This window comes from Moschus berezovskii, chromosome 20, assembly GCF_049115385.1.
Source record: "Moschus berezovskii isolate FMDL1 chromosome 20, NW_MosBer_1.0, whole genome shotgun sequence".
Taxonomy (NCBI): Eukaryota; Metazoa; Chordata; class Mammalia; order Artiodactyla; family Moschidae; genus Moschus; species Moschus berezovskii.
Genome location: NC_142479.1, coordinates 15740123 through 15760724, shown reverse-complemented (window position 1 = coordinate 15760724; position 20602 = coordinate 15740123). Strand labels below are relative to the sequence as shown.

General features: G+C 38.4%; 1 pseudogene; it reads right to left on the bottom strand.

The window, feature by feature from the left end:
- Window positions 1–12019: 12019 nt before the first annotated feature.
- On the bottom strand, window positions 12020–12834 carry LOC129536270 (protein SET-like; annotated as a pseudogene).
- Between the last annotated feature and the right edge of the window lie 7768 nt (window positions 12835–20602).

Sequence of the window (20602 nt, the reverse complement as noted above, 5' to 3'; positions counted from 1 at the left end):
GCTCCTTGGAAGAAAGCTATGACCAACCTAGACAGAATATTAAAAAGCAGAGATGTCACTATGCTGACAAAGGTCCTTCAAGTCAAAGCTATAATTTTTTCCAGTAGTCATGTATGGATGTGAGAGTTGGATCATAAAGGAAGCTGTGTGCCAAAGAACTGATGCTTTTGAACTGTGGTTTTGGAGGAGACTCTTGAGAGTCCCCTGGACTGCAGGGAGATCAAACTAGTCAATCTTAAAGGAAATCAGTCCTGAATATTCGTTGGAAGGACTGATGCTGAAGCTGAAACTCCAGTATTTTGTCCACCTGATATGTAGAACTGACTCACTGGAAAAGACCTTGATGCTGGGAAAGATTGAAGGCGGGAGGAGAAGGGGATGACAGAAGATGAGATGGTTGGATGACATCACCGACTTGATGGACATGAGTTTGAGCAAGCTTCGTGAGTTGGTGGTGGACAATCAAGCCTGGTGTGCTGCAGTCTATGGGGTCACGAAGAGTCGGACATGACTGAGCAAGTGAACAGAACTGAAGATGACAAATTTGTTTTCTATATCTGTCAAACTGCTTTTCTGTTTTATATATACATTTTATTATTTTTGATTTGAAATATAAGTGATATCATACACTATTTTGATTATTCTTTATATGATGCTAAGTAAGGTAATGTACAATGTAACATTCTAAAAGTCAACAAGTGTTGATAGTCATGAATTGGCCTCTATTGTGTGGGTTTCTGATAAACATCATTTCAGCTATGATTAACATAGCTAGAAACTTTATAAACAGCTGTGCAACTCTTACAACTACGAATTAAATTGTAGCTCCAGATGTTTCATACTCAGAACTACAGCTCTACAAGGTGGTTGGTGCATGAAACTGATTACATCAAAGCTGTCAGTTTTGACATATCTTATAAGTGTTTATAGACTACCATTAGTTCTCACATACTTACAATGTGAGGTTCAATATAATTGTCATCATAGTTCACATAACCCAGGAAAAAAGCAAAAGAAATATTTTAAAGGGATCTACCCTACACTGAGGCACACAAGGATTTTCAATAGAATGGGATGCAGTTGGAAGCAGCCTTTCAAGTCACCTGATATGTTTCCTGCACATTGTGCCTTCTTTCCTGGCCAGTTACTATCATGATTTCAGAAAACAAGCAAAGTACTCACCAGAAAAAAGTTGGTCAACATTCTGTTTTTATCTGAAAGAATATTCACCAGGATTTCCCTGGTGATCCAGGCACTAAGCCTCCAAGCTCCCAGTGCAAGAAGTTCAATCCCTGCGAGAGGAATGAGATCCCACATGCCACAGCTAGAAGATCCTGTGTGCAGAAACTAAGGCCTGGTACAGCCAAATAAATACATAAAAATAAATATCAAAAAAGAAATTCACTTATAGAATTTAAGAGGATATGTACAACAATCTTACATATACCTTCCTTTAAAGTCAGATGAGTGTGGGGTTGTTGACCAGAAATTTATATGACCTAAGAAAAGAACGGTATTAATTGGCAAAGTTCTGACCAATATTTTTGTAAATATCAGTGGATACACATTCTGACACCTATAGGTCCCAGAGTCCAGCCTCAAATTCAGAAAATTAATAAAGAGATCTAGATAAGAAGTTGTGTCCTTGTTGGTGTTTGAAGGGCACAGAGTGGCCTGTATCTGGCTCACACTTGTAAACAGGAGTCTGAGTATGTATGGCATTTGTAAAGATCATTATTTTCCTACATTCAGATTGAAAGTCACTAAGAATTAATATTTGTTATATAAGAGCTATTTTATGTTTCATGTTTTAATATTCATCTATTGGAAAAGCAAGACGAATCCTCATCATGAATTTCCATGATGTCAAAGTTTTGCTTGTTAACACTCTGGGCTGTTCTGCTAAAGCCTTGCTTGGATCCCCTTCCCTCTCCTCCCACATTCTGTGGTGTAAGAACTGGCCAGTAATTTAGGCTTCCTTCACTCTGGGCCTTATCTGTGCTCTGCAGTGGGGGTGGGTGTTGGAGACACTGAGGGTGAGAGAGTAACTGAAGTACAGTAGATATTTATCCTGTGTTTGAAAAGGAGAAATGTGCTGTCCTTCTAGAGACAAGTAATATAAGGTTAAGAATTGGGGTTGTTAATAAAGGGACTTAGAAAAAACAGTTTTCTTGTTTTTTCTTATAACCCCAAGAAAGACATATTAAACAGGTTTAAATATGTCTTTTGTTTCTACTTCACAGAGAAATCTGACATCCTGACATATCCTCTATGCTGTGGGAAATAAAACATCTGAGCTATAAAAAAATAAAGAGATGACTTCCCCCATACACCATGGGCCCTGTCCCACTGATGCCCATCTGGAGTAAGCAATAACTATCTAGGGGGCAGATTTATAGCAAATCGTGGCAGTGACCAGAAGTAAATTGAGAAACGACCCTCAGTGGAGCTGAGTCAATGGAGAGGTAAATTTGCTGTCATGATGTCTGTATCCAAAGAAACCAGAAATACTTCTGCTTCTCCTTCTGCACCCTGGACCAACGTCATTGCTGGGGCACAGACACAGCCCTGGGTGGAGGCTGTGATGTATTGGAAAAGCTGGGTGTTTCTAGAAATTAGAGTGTTGTTTCTGGAAAAGAGAAGGTTGAAAATTTCTGTTATTTTCTCTCTCTGTTCTTTTAGTAGTTACTTAACTTAAAATGATCAATTTCTCCTCCTCCCCAAGATGGAATTCTTTATCTCACAGGTCCATGCAGATGACTTTGGGGAAGAAGGAGGATCTTGGAATGGATTAATACAATTTTGATGACTTTTTTTTTTTTTTTTGCTGCAAACGAAGTAATTTGTATTCTAAGTTTCTAATAACGAGTCATAGAATAAGAAATTTGAAGACTCATGCTAAGGGCTTTCCACTGCTCCCACTTTCCTGTCAGGCTGTAACCACATGTTTCACAGGTCACTTTCAGGAAGAATTCACACCATTTCTGACCATTTTATCCATCCTGAGTTTTCCAAAATCACTTTGTATCAGTTCTCTGTTGCCACTGTAAAAGGTACCACAGGCTTAGTGGTTTAGAAAACACAGGTTTATCGCCTTACAATTTCTGTAGATTAGGGATCTAATCTGGGCCTTATTGTTAGTGGCACCCATGTTCCTTTCTGAAGGCTCTAAAGGATAAGTCCTTTTCTTTGCCCTTTCCAGCATCTAGAAAGCCCACATTCCTTGGCTTAAGATCCCCTTTATTGTCTTCAAAGCCCGCAATGGCTAGTTGAGATCTTTTCACATCATGTGACTCCAACAATCTCTCCTGCCTTCCTTCATCATTGTGATCATACAGAACCCACCTAGGTAATCCAGGATAATCTCCCTATTTAAAGTTCAGCTGATTATCAAGCTTGATTACATCTCCTTCCAATTTTTATTTCTTTTTGTTGTATAATCTAACATATTCACTGGTTTGGGGCATTAGAATATGAATATCACTAAGAGTTCACTATTCTGTCTGCCACATACCCTATCATCCTTACCTCTTTCCTTGGCCACAAATGCACATATTCAATGTTTGTGTTCTCACCAGTTCCTTGAACTTGTGTTCTTTCTCAAGAAAAAATTTTCTTCATCAAGATTTTCCTTTGTTGATAATTACTCTCTTACTTGGCACTTTCCTGGTGGGTCAGATAGTAAAGAATCGACCTACAGTGCACGAGACCTGGGTTTGACCCCTGGGTCAGGAAGAGCCCCTGGAGAAGGTTAATGGCTCAGTTCAGTTCAGTCGCTCAGTCATGTCCGACCCTTTGCGACCCCCTGGACCACAGCACACCAGGCCTTCCTGTCCATCACCAACTCTCTGAGTTTACTCAAACTCATATCCATTGAGTCGGTGATGCCATCCAACCATCTCATCCTCTGTTATCCCCTTCTCCTCGTGCCCTCAATCTTTCCCATCATAAGGGTCTTTTCAAATGAGTCAGCTCTTCACATCATCTGGCAAAAATATTGGGGTTTCAGCTTCAACGTCAGTCCTTCCAATGAACAATCAGGACTGATCTTTAGGATGGACTGGTTGGACCTCTGTGCAGTCCAAGGAACTCTCAAGAGTCTTCTGCAACACCACAGTTCAAAAGCATAAATTCTTTGGCACTCAGTTTTCTTTATGGTCCAACTCTCACATCCATGCATGATTACTGGAAAAACCACAGCCTTGACTAGATGGATCTTTGTTGGCAAAGTAATGTCTCTGCTTTTTAATATGCTGTCTAGGTTGGCTATAACTTTCCTTCCAAGGAGTATGCATTTTTTAATTTCAGGGTTGCAGTCACCATCTGTAGTGATTTTGGAGCCCCCAAAAAGAAAGTCAGTCACTGTTTCCACTGTTTCCCCATCTGTTTGCAATGAAGTGATTGGACCGGATGCCATGATCTTAGTTTTCTGAATGTTGAGCTTTAATCCCACTTTTTAACTCTCCTCTTTTACTTTCATCAAGAGGCTCTTGATGACCTCCAGGAAGATCTCCTGGAGAAGGATAATGGCTACCCACTAAAATATTCTTGTCTAGAGAATTCCATGGACAGAAGAGCCTGATGGCTACAGTCTATGGGATCTCAAAGAGTCAGACATGGCTGAGCAACTAACACATTCTCTTACTAACTTGGTCTTAAGTTTCAGAATTATGGTAGAGTACTTTTTTTTCTCCATTTCCATCAAAATCAAGTGTGAAATTAGGTTTGTATAATTCTGTAATGTTTCTAAAGTCTCTGTTTATTTCAAGCCCAATTGTTAGTACTAGAGTTTGGATCCTCTTTACATCTCAACCAAATGTAATAAACTGTTAACACATTTCCCAGTTTTTAACCCTGCTTTCCACATTCCATTTTAACCTATACCTGCTTCTGGACTGGGTTCTAGGCAATTCTGGTCATACCACTCTCTAATTCTCCTTCTTAGAAGTCTTTAGTGGCATCCCTTTCATATGATAGTCACATGCTTCTGCAATAAGGTCACAACATTCTGCAACATTTGGATTCTCATTTAATCCTCAAAACAATAATGTTAGGTGGGACTTTGCAAAACCACTTGAAGCTGAGAGATTACTGATTTTGATCAAGGTCATCCAGTATGTAAGTAGCATAATTGAGGCTTGACTCTCTTCTCCCAGGTTCATTGCTGTTTGCATAACCATCTTGGTAACTATATTTCCTGCTACTCCTCTAACATGCAGACCATGATGGGCTTTCAGTCTTCTCCAATATTTAACAAGTTCTTAGTTTTTTGTTGTTGCTCAAGATATCTATTCTTTGTAAATTCATTTGTCCTCAAACCACCCCTGCTTACAAAAATTAAATCCATCCTTAAGGCCTATTTTAAAAGTTGTAATCTTCAAAAACTTTTGCCACCATTCATTACTTTGATCTTTCTTGCCATATTGTTTTGCCAAAACTTATTGAGACTTGTATTAAAGTTATTTGGCTCCTTGACTTAAACCATAATCTGCTTGTTGGCATGAAGGCTAAAGGTTAGTACATGTGTTACCAAGCCCAAGCTTGCACTGCTCACTGCATGCAGGCCAATATACAGAGAGATGAAGTGATGGGGCAAAGGGGATGCGGTTGGTTGTTGCAGACATCCTGGTGCTGATCAGCCCCCAGAGGGAATGTGATAATCCTTTGTTCTTGCAGCTTTCTGGTTAGGTCTGGTCACTGTGTTCCTGCAAACTCTCACCAAGGCAAGTATTATTTTCTGTTCTCCAGCTTTTTATCTATATGTGAATGAAAAGTGTTATGGCTTAAAGGTCAAGCCTGGGAGGCAGAGCCTTGAGAAAAGGCTATTATGTATATTTTAAGCTATAGGGAACATTCTTTTACTGTTTGACTAGACAAATTTGCAAAGCCAGCATGACTAAGCACAGGCAAAGGAGCACTAAAGTTAGAGCTAGTCAAGTTTGTTCTTCTCCATTAAACATGGACTTTGGAGCCAAACTTCCTGGATTTAAATTCTGACTTTGCTCTTATTGATTGTGTGAACTTCAGAAAATTAATCAGTATTTCTGTGCCTATCAGTAAAATGGGGTCAATTATTGGTGCTTATTTGATAGACTTGTATGAGGATCGAGTGAATTGATATTCATAAGGCATTTAGAACTATCTGTCTCAAAGTAAGCACTTAATAATTTCAGCTTGTGATTGTGGTTATTACCTTCTTAAGTTTTGCATTATATGCTTCCTTAACACACAGATGCAGATACAATGTAAATAAAAATTGCATAATTAGATCATTTATCTTGATTTCTCTACAGCAAACTATTTTATTCCAATATTCTCAACACAATCATTGCCTGCCTGTCAGATCAGCTACCTTTTATGTTACACAACTACAACTGAGTTTTATGATGCTGATGGAGATACAAAAGCACCTGTAATTTTTGCTTATGATACCAAGGCAGAAAGAGTTACCAATACAATAGAAAAATCAATCAAGGTTCAAAATTATCATTAAATAAGAATGCTGATCAGAATCCAATAAGATTTTTTATGAAGTAATTAAAATCTTACAATTTTTATTCCATAAATTTTATTCAATTTCTATCCCAAATTATATATACATTTATTTTTCCTTGAGGCTGGTTTTGATAACTGCCTCCTGTACCATGTCACGAGCCTCCATTCATAGTTCTTCAGGCACTCTGTCTATCGGATCTAATACTTTGAATCTATTTGTCAATTTCAGTGTATAATTGTAAGAGGTTTGACTTAGGTCATACCTGAATGGTCCACTGGTTTTTTCTACCTTCTTCAATTCAAATCTGAATTTTGCAACAAGGAGTTTATGATATGCGTCACAGTCAGCTCCCAGCCTTGTCTTTGCTGACTGTATAGAACTTCTCCATCTTCACTTGCAAAGAACATAATCAATATGATTTAAGTATTGGCCATCTGGTGATGCCCATGTGTAGAGTCTTCTCTTGTGTTGTTGGAAGAGGGTGTTTGCTATGACCAGTGCGTTCTCTTGGCAAAACTCTGTTAGTCTTTGTCCTGCTTCATTTTGTACTCCCAGGCCAAACTTGCCTGTTACTCCAGTTATCTCTTAACTTCCTACTTCTGCATTTCAGTCCCCTATGATGAAAAAGACAATTTTTTGGGTGTCAGTTGTAGAAGGTCTTGGAGGTCATCAACTTCAGCTTCTTCAGCATTCGTGGTCAGGGCATAGACTTGGATTATTGTGATATTGAATGGTTTGCCTTGGAAACGAAAAGAGACCATTCTGTCATTTTTGAGATTGTAACAAAGAACTGCATTTCAGATTCTTTTTTTGACTATGAGGACTACTCCATTTCCTCTAGGTGATTCTTGTCCCCAGTAGCAGATACAAGAAAAAGAAATGCAAAAAGGCAAAATGATTGTCTGAGGAGAATAGCTGAGAAAAGAAGAAAAGCAGAAGGAAAAGGGGAAAAGGAAAGATATACACATGTTATTACAGAGTTCCAAAGAATAACAAGGAGACATAAGAAAGCCTTCCTCAATGGTCAATGCAAAGAAATAGAGGAAAACAGTAGAATGGGAAAGACTAGAGATCTCTTCAAGAAAATTAGAGATACCAAGGGAAAATTTCACGCAAAGATAGGCTCAGTAAAGGACAGAAATGGCATGGACCTAACAGAAGCAGAAGATATTAAAAAGAAGTTGCAAGAATACACAGAAGAGCTATACAGAAAAGATCTTCACAACCCAGATAAGCATGATGGTGTGTTCACTCACCTAGAGCCAGACATCCCAGAGTCCGAAGTCAGGTGGGCCTTAAGAAGCATCACTATGAACAAAGCTAGTGAAGGTGATGGAATTCCAGTTGAACTCTGTCAAGTCCTAAAAGATGATGCTGTGCAAGTGCTGCACTCAATATACCAGCACATTTGGAAAACTCAGCAGTGGCCACAGGACTGGGAAAGGTCAGTTTTCATTGCAATCCCAAAGAAAGGCAATGCCAAAGAATGTTCAAACTACTGCACAATTGCACTTACCTCACACACTAGCAAAATAATGCTTACAATTCTCCAAGAGAGGCTTCAACAGTACATGAACCATGAAATTTCAGGTGTTCAAGTTGGATTTAGAAGAGGCATAGGAACCAGAGATTAAATTGTGAACATCTATGGATTATCAAAAAAGCAAGAGAGTTCCAGAAAAACCCCTACCTCTGATTTATTGAATACACCAAAGGCTTTGCTGGTGTTGATCACAACAAACTTTGGAAAATTCTTCAAGAGATGGGAGTATCAGACCACCTTACCTGCCTCTTGAGAAATCTGTATGCAGGTCAAGGAGCAAGAGATAGGACTGGACATGGAATAATGAACTGGTTTCAAATTGGAAGGAGTATGTCAAGACTGTATATTGTCACCCTGCCTATTTAACTTCTATGCAGAGTACATCATGAGACATGCCAGGCAGGATGAAACACAAGCTGTAATTAAGATTGCTCAGAGAAATATCAATAACCTCAGATAGGTATGGAGATGTCACCACTGTTATGGTAGAGAGCAAAGAGGAACTAAAGAGCTCCTCAATGAAGTGAAAGAGAAGATTGAAAACGTTGGCTTAAAACTCAGGATTCAAGAAACGAAGATCATGGCATCCAGTCCCATCACTTCATGGCAAAGAGATGGGGAAACAATGGAAACAGTGAGAGTCTATTTTTTGGGGCTCCAAAATCACTGCAGATGGTGACTGCAGCCCTGAAATTAAAAGATGCTTACTCCTTGGAAGGAACATTATGACCAACCTAGACAGCATATTAAAAAACAGAGGCATTACTTTGCCAACAAAGTTCCCTCTAGTCAAAGCTACAGTTTTTCCAGTAGTCATGTATGGATGTGAAAGTTTGACCATAAAGAAAGCTGGCACTGAAGAAATGATGGTTTTGAACTTTGGTTTTGGAGAAGACTATTGAAAGTCCCTTGGACTTCTAGGAGATCAAGCCAGTCTATTCTAAAGAAATCAGAATATTCATTGCAATATTCATTGGAAGGACTGATGCTGAAGCTTTAGCTCCCATATTTTGGCTACCTGATATGAAGAACTGACTCACTGGAAAAGACCCTGATTCTGTGAAAGATTGAAGGCAGGAGGAGAAAGGGACAACAGAGGATGAGATGGTTGGTTGGCATCACTGACTCGATGGACACGAGTTTGAGCAAGCTTCAGGAGTTTGTGATGGACAGGAAAGACTGGCATGCTGCAGTCCATGGGTTTGTAAAGAGTCAAACATGACTGAGCAACTGAACTGACCTCAGTTTGCTCATCTGCGAAACAGAGAAATTTCAAGACTATAGTCAGATGCTCTTTATTAGTATCTGAAGAAGTTTTGCCTCTAGAGGAAGGATGGAAAAATCAGCAAGATGTAGACGATAAGGGTTTTGGCTTTGAATTAGACTTGAATCACTGCTAGTTATATCTCTACTGGCTTCACATAAACTTTTCAACCTAAATCTCTTTCCATATGTATAAGTATCTCATTTTCACTAAGGGCTAAATTAATGATTTTATGTGTGAAATACCAAACATGGTATTGTCACATAGAAATAACTAGAACTTCTAGATATAATTTTAATGTTATCATCAAGGTATAAAAAATAAGAAACAAACAAATGCTTGCGTTAATGTTTTTAGAGTAAAGAAAATGAACTTGACCCTTTTGGTTACAGGACCCATAATATATTTGGTGCTGAGGAAGGAAGTGATGACTTTTCTTGCTAAATGGATGGGGAGGGAGGTGGAGGGGGGTTCAGGATGGGGAACACATATATACCCATGACTGATTCATGTCAATGCATTTAAAAAATCACCACAATATTGTAAAGTAATTAGCCTCTAATTAAAATAAATAAGTTTTAAAAAATGGAAGCTGTGAAGAAAAACAAGATAACTCCATTTGGGCAACATAAATCTGGAAACAGCATATAATGGTTCAGCTTTTCAATGTTTAACACAAAAGCCATTCATTCAGACTGGAAATGTCTGGTTATTTCACCCAGAATTCACTGTTACAATCATGCCATTCCAGTTAGTTGTCTTTGAAGAGGAAATCTCACCAGATGATGCAATTAGACCCAATTTGTACAAGTACAAAACACTTGGAACATATTAAAAATGACATTTCCAATGATTTTATAGCATAAATGTTTGTCTTCTGGCATTTCTCAAATGTGAGCATTTGAAGGAAGTGTTTGAAACAACTTTTCAAGATGGAAGGTTAATGATAAAGAAATGATACAGGTTACATAGTGTAAGAAAACCATGTTTTAACAATTACTTTTTGATATTTCAACAGTGACTTGCACCTTACTGTAAAGTCATTTCCAAATATCAATCATTCTACCTGAATGAGGCAGAAAGCAAGAAATCAAAGTCTACAGTATCTTGACTAATCTTTAAAGGTATGTAGTTATTTCTACCAAACTTAAAATACCCATTCAACAAAAGAGAGTTCAATCAAAGGCGCAGGAAGTGTCTACTCAGGGACAGGTTTTAGGGAAACCATGTTAAACTTGACACATGGCTATAGTGACTTACTGTTTAATTGTAATTTCTCACACTAAGATGTGCCAATTAACAAGATAAAGGTAATAAAGAACTTAAAGCTACACAGGAGAGGAATATTAAAGGAGTTTCAGTGATTGGACTTGGTTTCCCATATGTGTTCCCAGGGCACGCTGATGATCTTCTACTTCTAACAGCTCCATGCTCTACTTTAGAGGTTTCTCAAGTCCACCTTATCTGTCCACAGTCAGGCTGGAGAAATGATCCCTCAGGAAATGTTCTCAGGCAAAGAGGGAGAAAACATGGAAAATGGGTAGCCCAGCTAATTTGCTTTGTGTGTGTGTGTGAGTACACGTTTAGTTTTATTGAAACAAAGCAACTTGCTCACTTTTAACATTTAAAACTGAGCATCATCATTCTTTTCCAGTGAAACAAAAAGAAAAGTTTAAAAAGAAACAGGAAAAAAATTACGGTAGAGAATGTCAACTTCTGATAAGATCCTATAGGCTCTGCTGATCCTCCCATTGAGTAGCTGGGTTGAAGTCATCATTAGGAAAGAATTTTAAAAGTGTCATCTTAAACTGCAAGGATGTCCATTAAATATCACAATTAAACACAACAAAGGAGAAGCTATGTTGTCAAAATGCCCACTCAACCCACTCAAACATCTCAAACTGACAATTTGCTGACCTTCTATAACCCCAGTTTTTAACGTTTTTTTTTTTTTTTTTCTCTCTTTTTAAACAAGAGAAAGTAGACAGATACATGTTGGTCAATGCTAACTGTCCATATTCACATAGAGACACACTTTATCTCTGAGCCCAATATATGGAGAAAGGAGGAAAAAAGCTAGAATTCCATGCACTACTGCACAAGGCCTAGCACCCTCCAGTTTCCAGCAGAGCTAAGGGAGCAGGAGGTTTCTCCGCGCTGCCCCCGCCCCCCCCCACCCCCCGCCACACAGAGCATGGTGGTATTGATCCCATAAAGTTCTTGTTGAGACAGGAAGGAATAAAAATCAATTTGGAAAAAGAAAGGAATAGAGATTCTTTTCCCACTGAATTCTGCTGAAGATATTTTCCCAAAATATAGGTTTTGAACCATTGTATAAAGGAGAAAGTTCACTTTCATTGTTCATTGTTCAAAGTTCATTGTATAAAGGAGAAGTTCACTTTCACTTTTTACTTTCACACTTTGGAGAAGGAAATGGCAACCCATTCCAGTGTTCTTGCCTGGAGAATCCCAGGGACGGGGGAGCCTGGTGGGCTTCTGTCTATGGGGTCACACAGAGTCGGACACGACTGAAGTGACTTAGCAGCAGTAGCAGCATAAAGGAGAAAAGAGACCTCAAAAACAGGGCAACTGAGCACAAGAGGAGAAGGGGGAAAAAAAAAAAAAAAACAGCAACAAAAAGACTGCAACTTGCTCCCAGAGACTGGAGAGAATTTTAAAAGATTGGAATCCATCCGTGTTCCATCAGTCATCTTCTTCACCTTTCCTCATCCTCATCCCCTTCTTCATCAATATCTTCTGATCCTTCTTCCTTTTCATTGTCATCATCTTCTTCTCCTTCCTCATCATCCATGTCAGGAACCAAGCAGTACTATAACAGATTTGGCCATATATCATCTTTGATGACCTCTCCTAACTCACCTGCACCTGCATCAGAATGATCAGTAAACCAGGTGAAGAAACTTTCTGGTTTCTCATGCTGTCTCTTTCTGCTGGCTTGATCCTGTGTATGACTTGATCATTTCATCAAATCCTTTCCATGTTTCCATTTGATTTCAGTGGACTTTGAAGATGGATCACCACACTTATTCAGATGAAATTCTTTGGAGAGAAGTTTATTTTTGAAGTAAGGGTTTGCATCAAAATAAAAATCTATTCTGTAACCTGATTTAATGTCTTCAAATTCTGTCACTTCAACTCTTGTCAAATAATGCAGCACCTTTTCATCCTCCTCCCCAAGCAGTGCAGACACTTGTGGATGGTTAACATAGATTGTTACCCCCCCAGATTTGGGATTTTGACAGTCAATTTCAACCTCTTCTGAAAAAATGGTTGGCAGAGTTTGTAATATTTCTGTTTTACTTTCAAAATCTCTTCACTGGCTTGTTCATGAAGTCTGTCTATTTCATTTTGTACTTTATCAATATGTTTGATTGCTTCTTGCTGTTCTCTTTCTTCCTTCAGCAAGTTTGAAGAAGCAGATGCCTCTTCTGGCCTGGAGGCAAGAGTCAGCCTCACTGTTTTCAGTTTCTTAGCTCGGAGTGGAAGTAAAAATTGGTGTTTGGGGGCCATGCTGGTAAAAAAGCCAAGAACCCTCCCAGGGGAGGAGAAATGTACTGCAAGCTCAGAGAACTCTAATTTGCTTTTTATGTGGGACTGTTCTGAGATGTACGGTATGTTATATTACAAAAGTTCCCAGTGTAGTTGAATCCCTACTGCCTATAGTGGAAACATGTTCACTAAGATACTCTGTTTCACCTTTCTTTCTGTTTCACCCACTTTTCTACCATTTCTTTTGCGATTATCTCCTATATATACCTCTTGAAATCAAGTTCTTGTCTAGAGTCTACATTATGGAAGACCAAACTAAGCCTTCCTAGGGAAAAGAATAAGTAGATTATTCCAAGGAGAGTGAAAAGCTTGACTAGAGCTAAGAGAATGCATAGCGTGGTTGAGAAACTTGCAGTACAACTTGATTGTTAAGTACTAAGAAAGAGTAGCTAGAGTTGAAGCCAGAGTGGTAAAGTAGGACAGTACCTGAAAATTCTAAATTGTGTGAAGTTTGGGTTTCATACTAAAAGAATCAGGAGATATCTAGGAGGAGGAGTTGCACTGGAAATTGGGAGGAGGATGGGACTATGAGAGAATTAGAAATTGGAGTTGACAGTGCTTGACAGGGTGTCATGGAGAGCAGAATCCAACATAACACATGGGATTTTAACTCAGATATAGGATAGATGACCATATTATACAAATCCGGGGGGGGGGCGTACTTTTAAGTTGAATTTTATATTGACTGTCCTCCCTTGCTTACTGAAAAATGAATAATGGCCTCTGGAGTTCTTCATTGGCCATGCTATGTAAGGTTGAACTAAAGAATATACAATTAGCTTAGGAAGGCGAAGATGAGTTAATTTTTTTTTAATTTATTTTTTATTGGAGGCTAATTTTGTATGTGCTGAATGTAAGATTCCTGTGGAGATCTTAGTAGCGGAATTGATCTGGTACTCAGGAGACAGGCTTCAGCTGAAGACCAAGATTCATAAAGAATCAGCAAATGTACTGAGGGCATATGGATAGTGAGATCAGGGAGACTTAGAGGAGAACCCTGGAGAACCTGATATTTAAGATTTTTTAAAGCACTGAAATTTTCAAAAGAAAATGCAAAATATAGTAAGAAGGAAAATCCAGAAGAAAACCCAGAGTGTGACTTCACTGAAAGCAAGAGAATGGAATGCTATAGGAGGTACAAATGATCAGCAATGTCAAATACTGCCTAAAGTCAGGAAAGATATAGACAGAAACACCTGTTCAATTGAGGAAATGGCTCAGCAAGAACATTTTACCAAACATTTGACACAGCTGCCAGATTGCTGAGTCCTGAGTGCTGAGACAGAGATAAGAAAGTAAATGCAACTTGTATTCCGTCTTCTCAGGGAATTTGGCTTAACTAATAATACTTAGGATTATTATATCTGAGACTTATTAAGCACTTTATCTTCCATGCATTTACAAATGCTATCTATCTATATATATTCAGTCCATCTTATAAGATATTACAGAGGAAGAAATCACAGTCAGATTAAATGAGTTGCTGAAAACATTACATTAATTGTAACTAACTAATAAGTGGCAGATCTGGGATACACACAGAGATAATCTGTCTCTAGAGTCTCTCTATGAGCAAGAGGAAAGGAATAGTGTCACTGACTCAATGGACATGAATTGAGCAAACTCTAGGAGACAGCAGAGGACAGAGAAGCTTGGCCTGCTACAGTCCATAGGGTCTCAAAGAGCTGGAGACAAGACTGAACAAAACCAGCAAAGAGGGATCTGGGATTAAAAGGGACTTCTGGGAAGAGAGACTTGAATATATTTAGATTCTAACAAAAAGAAGCCACTAGAGGAAGAATCTTTGAAGAGACAGAGACAGTGAGAATGCATTTCATAAACTTGGGCAGAAGGGACACATTTCATTGTTGCGGGAGATATGGGCGGGATGAGTGCTATTATTGGTCTGTTTGGTGGTAGGAATTGAAAAACTTCTCAGTTGGTGACTGCCATTCAGAGAAGGACATTGATTAAGAATGAGGTAGTGAGTGAAAGAGTCAGTTATAAGAAGAAAGTAAATATATTTGACATAGTTTCTGTGGTAAATGGGAAAGGAACAAAACATAAGAAACACTGGTGTGTTGTGGCAAGTTGAAGTCTCATGGGAAGCTGGGAATCATAAATTTCAGTGTCACTAATCTGAGTAAGGTGCTATTTTTGTCCAATGCTTAGCAGCCTACAACAGAGAAGATGAATAGATGGAAGCCAAGTGTCATGTTTTGTTTTGGTACAGTAGGGTGCAAGGAGTCAAGTAAATGTGATTGCTGAGGGTTTTGGCAAGAATATTGTTGAAATAGAATCTGATGCACAGCAAAAGAAATTAAGTCAGAAGGAAGTGATAGGGAGACAGTTGATATAAATATGTACACATTAGAAGACCTATGGAAGTCAAATGACTGAAGATCTGGGAGCAACTGAGTAAAAGAATAGAAGTTTGTTTTGAAGACATGCTGCTGCTACTGCTAAGTCACTTCAGTCGTGTCTGACTCTGTGTGACCCCATAGACGGAAGCCCACCAGGCTCCCCCTTCCCTGGGATTCTCCAGGCAAGAACACTAGAGTGGGTTGCCATTTCCTTCTGTTGTCTGAGTTTATCATTGAAGAGGTAAAATATATTTCAAGTGATGACAAAATCCAGAGGGTAACTATAAAAAAGAGTCATAGACCCGAAGAAGAATAAAAAGCCTTTGAAGAGAAACATATCAAAGAACTGAGGATATTTTATGTCACTAGATGGACTTTGATATTTTTTAAGATATTGATAACACAGGAGGTAAGTCAGAAGTCTATAAACTAGGAGATAAATCTTTCAATAAGTGAACATTTAAGACCAGAAAAACATTTATTGACTACTATACGGAGGTGTTATGTATAACAAAATGGCTGAAACATAAAAGGAACAGGGGATTTTATACTTTACAAAGATCCTGAGATAAATAAGGTGAAAGAGTAGCTTTAGAACTTCTCTAATCCATGATCAAGTTTCTAGTTTCAAACAAGTTCTCTCACTATTAACAAAAAAAAAAAAAATCTGAGAAAACTATAAGAAGCAACTGGTTTCAGACACTGAGCAACAGACACTATACATCTATGATTCCAGACACAAGTAAAACACGTGGGGTTAGGCCTACAATTGCATTGATTTTCTGCTTGGAGGAGCTTCTGAACCTCAGTGCAGGGAGTTGGAGCCTATATTAAGCAGAACATTTTGCTGAGCTAAGAAGACAGAGATGAGAATTTGGAGTTACTGAGAAGATATCTAGCTTTCAGGCAGACCAGAAAGGAGGAAGCTGCACAGAGAAGGGGATCCAGAAATCTTCATAGGAATTGTCTTGATTATTCCATGAAATGTTAAACATTTAATTTTTAGGATGATTCTCTCTATATAGATTTTGCAAATAATAGATAAGGGGGAGTTATGAGATGAACTAAGATTCTAAGTTGAACTGAGAGTCCAACTAAGACATTGGAGTTCTAAGAAACCCAAAAAATAAAACCAAAAACAATGGAGTTGATGTGCTAATAAAGTAATTCTCTAACAAATCAAAACAAGGTAACAAAATCTATATTATCAACAATATAGTGTATGCAGTGTGCGTCATATGATAAAATATTATTAGACAAATGAAGAAGCAAGGAGATATGATTCAAAACCAGGATAAAAAGTTTATGGAAACATACAACAAGGTGACAGAGATCTTGCAATTATGACAAAGAATTTAGATAGATCATAGACATTTTCTTAAATTTTATAGAAATATATGGACATAGTACATAGATAGGACGATATCAGTAAAGAATTGGAAATCCTTGACCTGAAAAACGTAAAATCTAAAATGAAAAGTTAGTGGAAAACCCAAGAAGTAAAGATTGTTAAGCTTCAAGAACTTGAAGACAGAATGATATTAATAGAAACTATCCAAACTGAAGCATGGAAAGAAAAAGGGTCGAAAAACCATTAGTGAACTATGAGACAATATCAGGTAACATAACATGTACACAGTATAACTGGGATTACAGATTACAGAATAAGAGAGAGAGGTTGGAATAGAAAACTATTTGAGGAAATAATGGCAGAAAATTTTCCAATTATTATGAAAACTGTCAACTCTCAAAACTGTGAAGCACAGCAACATCAGTCAGGATAAACACAAAGAAAACCAAACTTATGGAAATCATTGTTCTTTTGCTGAGAACTGTTTTGCTGATCTTGTTCATGACACCAGTTATCTTGGTGTTCACATTGTTCGCTGAACCTGTGGTAGACAAGATGGAAGCAGGGAAGCTAGAGGAAAACTCAAGGAATTATTGGAACTGAGGCTCATTCTCTCCCAGCTGGCATAGTGGCCATAGCAGCAGGCATGCTCTATTCACTCCTCTCACGACTGACCCAACGGACACAGCCTTGATACAGCAGTAACACTGCTTTCTAGGTGGAGCTCACATATGTATGCAGCACAAAGTAGCCTGGGACCTAGCGAGTACCTCGTGACATGCAAGTGCGATGCTATAAATGATCTCAGCTGTTACACAGTCATTACCTGCAAAACCTGGCGAGAGAGTCTGATCATGCCCTCTTGGCTAATTTTCTCTTTCTCCACAAGAACCAAAAACAAAGTAAAATTTGAAAGCAACAGAGCAAAAAAGATTATTAGGATTCCTGGGGGAGTGGTTTCTCATCAAAATATAAGCCATAAGACAATGGGTCATGGTTTTTTCTTCAATGTTGAAAGAAAAAGAAAAAAAAATAAAACCTAAGACTAGAATTTTAAACACAGGATTGCTCTTGTTCAAAAATAAAAGTCAAATAAAGTCATTTTCAGATGAAAGTTATGAGAATTCATCACCAGCATACTTGTACTGTGTGTGTATATGTGTGTGTTAGTTGCTCAGTCATGTCCAAATCTTTGTAACCCCATGAACTGTAGCCCGCCAGGCTCCTCTGTCCATGGAATTCTCCAGGCAAGAACACTGGAGTGGGTTCCCATTCCCTTCTCTGGGGATCTTCCCAACCCAGGAATCAAACCTGGGTCTCCAGAATTGCAGGCAGATTCTTTACCATTAGAGCCAGCAGGGAAGCCCACCTGTACCATAAGAAATGGTAAAGGGGGTCCTTGATATTGGTGAAACATGATTTGCACAAAGAAATGAAGAAAGGCAGAACTGGTAAATATGTAATCTATTATAAAAGACTTTTTTTTTTTTACTTTTTAAATTACTTAAATAAGGGATACTTATTTAAAGTGAAAATAATAATGTACGGTTTGATTTAAAATACATGTGTAAGTTGAAGGCATTTCAAAGTAGCACAAAAGATGGTGTGGGAGTATTAAATTTAATAATCAATATATTGCTGCAGTTTTCAAAAACTGTAAGTGAAATGGCATTAATTTGTAGTGGACAGTAATAATTTTAAATAACATATTGTCATCTTCAGACACACAGGAACAAAAACATAAGTCAGGGAGATAAAATGGAACCTGAAATAAAGGTATACATTGAAAGAGAAGGCAGGAAAAGAGGAAGCATGGAACAAAGAATAGAAATAGTTCAAACATAAAAGAGTTGGCAAAACAGTAGTCTTATAGTCAACCACAAACTATATTCATTGTAATTAGATAAAGCTGCCTAATTAAAACACAGAGATTATCAGATTGTATAACAAAGCAAGATCCAACTAATTACACACTGTTTACAAAAGATGGTCATTACAGACAATATTACAGATAGTTTAAAAAGATAGGAAAATATTATAAAAATGCTAATCATAAACATATTGTCTATTGATATTGAGAATATAGATTTCTAACATGAAGTATTGTCATTAACATCTCATAATGCTGAAACTTTATTTTGTCAATTCACTAGGAAGACAAAATAATTCTAAATGTGAATATATCTAAAAATACACATTCACTATATATGAAGTAAAAACTAACATGAGTAAAGGGAGAAACATTAATAAATATATAGTTGGAGATATTAGCACTTCCAAAAAATGATAAAACAGATGAAAAAAATCTGGTAAGGATATAGACTATTCAAACATTTTTAGCCAACTTAATCTATTTAACATTTATAGAATACAATAATAACCAACAGCTGCAGAATACCAGCGTACATGGTACATGAAGGAAAATAAGACCATATGTTGAACTAGAAAAGGCAGCTTTGGCTTGAGAGGTTTCAGTCTAAGTACAAGCTTTATGGAGCGCCAAATTTCACATACAACCGTGTGAATGTGCTAATATTCTGGGAATACATTGTTTTGTTGTGCTTTTTTGCTGTAATATGAGGTTTCCAGATACCACTAGATGTATTAACATGAAACAGAATAGTATGGGATTGCATCTGGGGAGGAGAAACTCAAAATAATACCATAACAGAGGGCATAAATGATAATAAAATATCAGAGGAGATGCTGTGTTAAGCACTGACCAAGAATATCTGGGATGCAGAGTGTGATAAAATATACGCCACAGCAGGCATTTGAAGCAAGGCTGACTAACTCGTGCATTGTGGCCTTAAAACCCAGACTCTAGCGGTCTCATCTCGTCAGAGGCCTGGAAAAGCATAGAAAGAGGTCCTCTCTTCTTCCACCTCTCCCTCTGCCTTCAGACACCGGTGCAAACTCCAGGCACTGAATCATGGTGCATGCTGGTGGGCCACCCCTTTTGCAGGAGGGCAGCGCGGTGGGGCAGTGTGCCTGCTCCCTGGGCAGTCTACTCTTCAGATGCTGGAGGCAGCACTGCAGGGTCTTCCCTTGCAGTGACAGTGTGAGAGAAGAGTATGAACTGCGACAGCAGTGTCCTGGAGGACAGGCATTGAAAAATTTCTTCCCTCTTTGATGCAGTATTAGTTGAAACAAGTACAGCCAAAAAACTGTAAACAAAGGAGGCGTTATGCTTCCAGAAAAATCAAAAGGGAAAGTAATACAAGACCTCAGCACTTTGTGAATGTAGAACTTCCAAATATGCAAGTTGGGTTTAGAAAAGGCAAACCAACCAGACCTCAAATTGGCCGCATATGCTGGATCATGGAGAAAGCAAGGGAGTTCCAGAAAAACATCTACTTCTGCTTCCTTGACTACACTAAAGCCTTTGACTGTGTGGATCACAACAAACTGTGGAAAATTCTTAAAGAGACAGAAGTACCAGAACACCTTAACCTGTCTTCTGAGAAACCTGCATGCAGGTCAGGAATCAACAGTTAGAACCAGACATGGAACAATGGACTGGTTTAAAATTGAGAAGGGAGTATGACAAAGCTGTGTATTGTCATCCTGTTTCTTTAACTTTCATGCAGAGTCAGTCAGTCAGTTCAGTCGCTCAGTCGTGTCTGACTCTCCGTGACCCCATAAATCACAGCATGCCAGGCCTCCCTGTCCATCACCAACTCCCGGAGTTCACTCAAACTCGTATGTCCACAGAGTCGGTGATGCCATCCAACCATCTCATTTTCTGTCGTCCCCTTCTCCTCCCGCCCTCAACCTTTCCCAGCATCAGAGTCTTTTCCAGTGAGTCAACTCGTCTCATGAGGTGGCCAAAGCATTGCAGTTTCAGCTTTAGCATTAGTCCTTCCAATGAACACCCAGGACTGATCTCTTTTAGAATGGACTGGTTGGATCTCCGTGCAGTCCAAGGGACTTGCAAGAGTCTTCTCCAACACCACAGTTCAAAAGCATCAATTCTTCAGTGCTCAGCTTTCTTCACAGTCCAACTCTCACATCC